The sequence below is a fragment of the Strigops habroptila genome, chromosome 5 (assembly GCF_004027225.2).
Source record: "Strigops habroptila isolate Jane chromosome 5, bStrHab1.2.pri, whole genome shotgun sequence".
NCBI lineage: Eukaryota > Metazoa > Chordata > Aves > Psittaciformes > Psittacidae > Strigops > Strigops habroptila.
The window spans coordinates 73,000,014-73,006,163 of NC_044281.2; the positions used below are offsets into that span (position 1 = coordinate 73,000,014).

The window sequence follows — 6,150 nt, forward strand, 5'->3', positions numbered from 1 at the left end:
TATGGTGCATGCATCCTGCTGGCTGCCATGTTGTCACTGCTGTCCTGGACCAAATCCAAAGAAAACCTTCTCTTGCTGCTTCTTTGTTCAGTTGCTTTCTCCGTTCAGACCCATGACCTTGTCCAGTCATCACTGTCCCCAGTGAACATGACCGCTGCTTCTGTGGATTTAATGAACTTTCCAGTTTTATTCTGCACCAACTAAGTAACTCATTTGTACTTACTCCCTTTATTGGTACTGCTTGCAGGCGCTGTAGCCGGGCATGCCCACTGAAGCAGCACAAAAATGCCCTATGAGTTTACCGCACAACTAGAAAAACTTACTTGTAAGTAAGGCAATATTTAGCCTTCGTAGTAGAAACAGATTTATGACTTTGCTCTGTCTCATTTGATGCATTTGTCTTCCTATCCCCTGCTAACTTTGAGCCCTTTGACCAAATTCAGCCAAATTTAATAGAAGAGCAGAGGTCTCAAAAATTCCTGTAGGTTTCAGGAAAATGAGCAGCCGAGGGAAGTCCCACTGGCGTCCCCACCAAGAGAAAGGCTGCAGCGTGACATCCACCCAAATTGGACACTACCTGCGAGGAAGAAATTATAAATGCCTCTCTCCCCAGGAAAAGCTCACATCCCATTTAGATACTAGAGAATCCAACCCTGAGGAAACAGGGCCTCATTAGTGTCATTGCCCGAGGAACTACTTAATTAAAGGACAACAGAGTTGAGAGCATTGTTATGTAGGCCTTTGTTCCTTACACCTGGTCATTTCCATTGATGTAAAATGTCATCTTTCTGATCTAGTAGCATTTTGCACCCACTTTAGACAAGTATTCCTGACCAGCCAAGGAGGTGCAGAGCAGGGAAGAATCCGACCTTTATTACTGAGGTAATTATAGCCTCACCTAACCATCAGGTGGAGGGTGTACACCTCTATTAGCCAGTGCTCCCACAAAGAGAACAAAGGCTGGCTGGAAAGTGGGAGCCACCCAGGGAGCATCCCTGTGTCCAGCTACACCACTCTCAGGCGGCAGACATGCTGGGGAGGTCATGACCACAAGCTCCCGCATCGCCCAGTCTCCTGCTTGTTTTCCTGGTTTTAAATCCAACTTGACTTAGCAATACTGGTGAAGGCCATGAGATGGGGAGACTAAAACAGGGAACAGTACCATAACCGAGGGAGTCGGCTCTCAGTTAAAATGCTAAAGGAGGTAGGGGGTAGCGTTCAAAGCTTGTCTCAGCAACTAGTCTAATTCTGCTTTCAAAAGCCACTGTTGAGTGCTTTTGAAAATTTTATCCTAGATGCTTGGCTCAAAGACCTTAACCAAAGATTTTTTTTTCCCTCTACCTGTTATATGAAAGCTAAATATAAACTGACGCTATTGAACGAAACCCTAACAAAACCCCTGTTGCAGCTCTAGAAAAATCTTTACTCGGAAAATCAAATTATTGGAGACCAGCATCTAAAGTGTCCTTCAGTTTTGGATGCCTCTTGTTTTGTGTACACAATTTGGCATACAAGGAAAAAAGTTGTTTCTAACAGCAAATATTTACTTTCTCTTCTTTTTATCTTCTCCTATTTGCCTTTTGTTCTCCTGCTCCCATAAAATCACAACCTGAGTGTCTCTGGATGGGTAGCTAAAGCTGCTTTTGAAAATGTGGATTAGCCTATTTTACCCATACAAGTATGTGCAGATGTGTCTGCTGTTCTTCTGAAGAGCGTCTTAATGACTTTTCCGCTGATTGCTGTGAGACCACAGGCAAGTCATAAAGCTAGCCTGTGCCTCAGTTTACCCACTGCAACTTCAATAATGCTAACCTACCTCACGAGGTGTTGTAATGTTTAATATATTACGTGCTCTGTAATCCTTGGATTAAACGTATTATGTAAGTGAAAAGCACCCATTTGATGTGTATGTAAATGCTGCAGTATTATAGGTAGGAGGGTCATTTGGGTGTAAGTGTAATACAAGCGTTGGCAAAAGGCAAAAGGGATTCCATTGTATTGACTTATTTTTAAAGGGCTTTTTATTTACTGAAATGCTCTGGACACACTGAAAGAGAGACATTCCTCACTAAGCAGCTCTGCTGTTTCATCTGTCTTGAAGTGCTTTGATAAATGGATTGAAACTTGTCAGCTTTTCCTGTAGTTCCTGAGACTCCCTCTGGAAACTCTGTTGAAATGTTATTATTGTAACTTCTTAGAGCACTACTTAATGAATTGTAACAGATATCCCTGTGAGTCCCGCAGAGACCATGAGGACTCCTGTGCGTCCTCTCCTTCTGCAGCAGAAGCAAACCAGTGCCATGCAAACGCATGGCAGCAGAACCCATGTCCTCTTCCACCAACATCAGTTGATCTCTCACCAGGGAAAATGCTTCTTACTTTCATAATGCTTCAGCCCAAGCCTTGTGTTCTGGCAGGGTGATCCTTGGGGCTTCAGTGACATCAAACATAGCCACATGTCCCCTGGGGTTAGAGATGAACTTGTCTTTTAAGAAGAAACCTTAGAAAGGACAACAAACTAGCATGGGTTTAAGTCTCTGTTGGTTGATTTCCTCTGTTTCTAGAATGAGATATTTTAGCTTACCTGCAGTGCCTGTGCTATCCTGAAGATACCCAAGATTGGTTACTTGGGTGTCTGTGGACAGTCTGAACTTGTGCTGCCCACAGGTTCACAGGCTCCTGCCCTCGGAGCAGCTTTTTCTCAGGCAACAGTTACATGATGTTACCACATGGGCAGATGAGATGGATGGAGCAGTAAACATAGCACCTCTTCTGGAGCACAGCAATGACCCAGCAGAGCCATTAGGTCTGCTGACCACCCACTGCTGAGAGAGTGGTTAAGGTGCCTGACAAGGACATATATATGTAGTGTGGAGCTGCAGTGGATCTAGAGGGTGGAAAGAAGTTGTAGAATCACAGAATCACAGAATGGTTTGGGTTGGAAGGGACCTTAAAGATCATCTAGTTCCAACCCCTCTGCCTGGACACCTTCCACTAGACCAGGTTGGTAAAAGCCCTGTGCAATCTGGTCTTGAACACTGTCAGGAATGGGGTCAAGGTCCCTCTGGATGGCATCCCGTCCCTCCAGCATGTCAGCCACACCACACAGCTTGGTGTCATTGGCAAACTTGCTGAGGGTGCACTCAATCCCACTGTCCATGTTGCCAACAAAGATGTTGAGCAGCACCGGTCCCAATACCAACCACTGAGGGACACCACTCATCACTAATCTTCACTTGAACATCAAGTCATTGACTACAGCTCTGTGAGTGTGACCATCCAGCCGATTCCTTATCCACCAAGTGCTCCATCCATCAAATCCATTTCTCTCCAGTTTAGAGACAAGGATGTCGTGCTCAGCAGTGTCAAATACTTTGCACAAGTCCAGGTAGGTGACATCAGTTGCACTTCCCTTACCCACCAACACTGAAACTCCATCATAGAAGACCACCAAATTTGTCAGGTAAGATTTGCCCACAGTGAAACCATCCTGGGGTCACTTTGGACCCCAGTAATGTTGTACCCTCTTGCATCCCACAGTGGAGCAATGGGATGCCATGGTGACTTCATATTTCCTACCTCCAATCTATTCAAAAGCATCTCACTCCTCCTCTGCTCCCTCTGAAGCAGTGGGGGGTATGACTGGTGATACACTTGGCTGGGTGGCTTGATTGCGCTGGGTAGGCTCGAAGATCCTAGTCCTGATGCAATGGTCACTTAAGACTTTAAAAGTTTTTTGGTGCTTGGTTATTTTGAGTTTTTTTTAATGATGTTCTGCGTGCAGTAGATAGCGCTGGCCATCTCCAGCTTGAAAAATAAAGAGTGTGCCCTCCCCTTGCCTCCAAATATGAAGTTAAGCCATCCTGAGTAATGTACTCAGACAGGAGGGGAATTTTGGAGGAGCTCTTGGTCCGTGTGGTGTCGGAGCAGCACTACGAAGCGGCTGGGTATGGTTCATGTCTCCATAGTGAGGCCTTCATAGGGGTGCCTCCATTACCATCAGCACATTGAGGCCATATTTGATTTTTCTCAGCCTTTTATTTCACTTTTTATTAATATTTTGCATATTAAAATTTGTGTAGACAGCCAGAAGAGAGCAGCATCTACACAATACTTGGCACAATGGAGAGGATTAGGAATCAGTGGCTCAGTTCTTTGGGACCTGAACTGGGGGGCTGCGGGAGTGATGATAAAATGTTCTTTCTTTATGCTTCATTTTAAAATTACTTCTAATTTCTTTCTGTGTATCCTCACTAAAATACGATCTATGTCCAATACTGATTTGTGGTCTCAGCAGATAGTTTCCAAAAATTAGAGAAAACCAGGGCTACCTTGGTCTTTTTGCTGAGCTGTTCATATTTGCTTTTCAAGTTTCTTCTCTCTTCCCAACCGGCACAAAACCTAAAAAACTGCACATACCTTGGTACAGTGGTGCCGAAATAGGATATTATTTTCAAAATAACAAGTAGTGATTTGGGATTTTTCTGGCATTTCAGCTGCCCTTGCATGAAATTCTTCCAATAGTTTCATTCACAGTAGGAATGCTCTGGAAATCAAACTTACTCAAGTTGCCTCTGTTTATTTCTCCCAAGGTGAAATTATCCATGTCCTCTTGTCCCACGTGAGATCCTGGAGGAAACTGCACACACACATTGACACATCTTTGGTGCATTCCACACGAGCCAGTGAAATTACACCAGAAATATGAATTTAGCCCACACAGCGTGTGTGCGCTGTGCTGTCCATACAGGGTACACACACACACACATGCCCCAGCGAACGCTCCCATTTACATTTCAGAATAAGCCATTCAAGACACTGCTGTGTGATTCACTTCATGACTCTGCCCTGTATACATTCCTTGAAAACAAATGGGTATCCTGTGAATTTCACCACTTTGCAAAAATATTTGACATGGGTTTAGTTGGTTTTAATATTGAGGGTTTTGAAATCTCAGTAATTGTCATGATTACTGTGTGCAATAGAAATTAGAAGGAAGCCAGGGTTTTGGCTTTGAAGCTACCTACTTCTAAGAGTACATTTTCTTTAAGTTTTCTTTTTAAGGTGCTTCTTCTTCATGCCCCAGCTAAACTTTCCCCAGATTATGTGTTAGCTATGATAGCTGTTCTATAGTTAGATTTTAATCAGCCTCAGTACACAGTAATGTTAAACACTGAAAGAGCTACTAATTAATCGCCTTTCTGTATGTAACAGAGAGATAAATATCCATCCCAGAGGAATTATAATTTCATGGTTTCTAATGATGGTTAGATTACATTATCTGGATCACTTAGGCTGTGGGTGTCATAAAAAATGCTCAAAGTCATTTATATTCAGTTTAAATTTTTTTTTTAACTTTGTAAGCCTGAGAAAATAATGCGGTGTTAGCAAGTCTGTTTCATATTTTAGTTAAATATACCTTTGTTGCACTGACTGAATGGATTCAGATGACAGTGACAAACTCAGTTCTTTTCTGTTTAACATGCACCCTCTGCAATCGAATTAACGATGTACAAATCTTCATCGGGCTTCTGCAGAAGAGTCTGTTGAGTTCCTCGGTGTTGTTGAGCTTTGGGGAAAGGTTTTCTTTTCGGATGTCTGTTTGCAATGTGTGTTTTCTGCTAATTCTTTTATGCTCTGTGAAGTCTCAGTCGTCTGTCTTGAGCCAAGAATTAACTGGACTTTTGGGTTGTATCAGGCTGTGGCTCAAATAAATTAATACAATCCGACAGCAGTGTGAACCTTTCATTTTCCCCTCCCTACTTCTAACTGATAGGAGTTCACGTGCAACTTGTGCACCCGCTCATCTGCATCCACAACACACTTAAATTTGGTAGCCACAAGAATACCAAAAACCAAAAAATCCTACTCCGTGTGTATATGCAGCAGCTAATAGTTGCATATTTTGAAGTTACACTCATTCATATTTAAAAGGCTGAGGCTTCTTTGAACTGCTGTGTTGGAGGGGGAAGTTAATTGTTTCTGAATGAGGATGATATGCCCTTTCCATACCAATTATGTGTACTGCTCCAAATTATCAATAATGCTCATTTCCAATCTCCATCGTTTGCAGTTGCGCAGCAGGCGAGTGTGTTTGCACAGAGTTGCCCGGGCTCCAGGACTGCAGCCCCTTTCTGCATGCACCGGGAG

General features: G+C 43.3%; 1 protein-coding gene across 4 annotated transcripts in view; it reads left to right on the forward strand.

Annotated features, from left to right (window-relative positions):
• The window catches only part of VTI1A (vesicle transport through interaction with t-SNAREs 1A), a 278,533-nt gene extending 272,804 nt beyond the window's left edge, over positions 1-5,729 (forward strand). For all 4 annotated transcript variants that reach the window (XM_030488676.1, XM_030488674.1, XM_030488678.1 and 1 more), the window contains one exon: positions 1-5,729. This exon is cut by the window's left edge and continues 6,193 nt beyond it. The gene's annotated coding sequence lies outside the window, so the exon portion shown is untranslated.
• Positions 5,730-6,150: the final 421 nt, after the last annotated feature.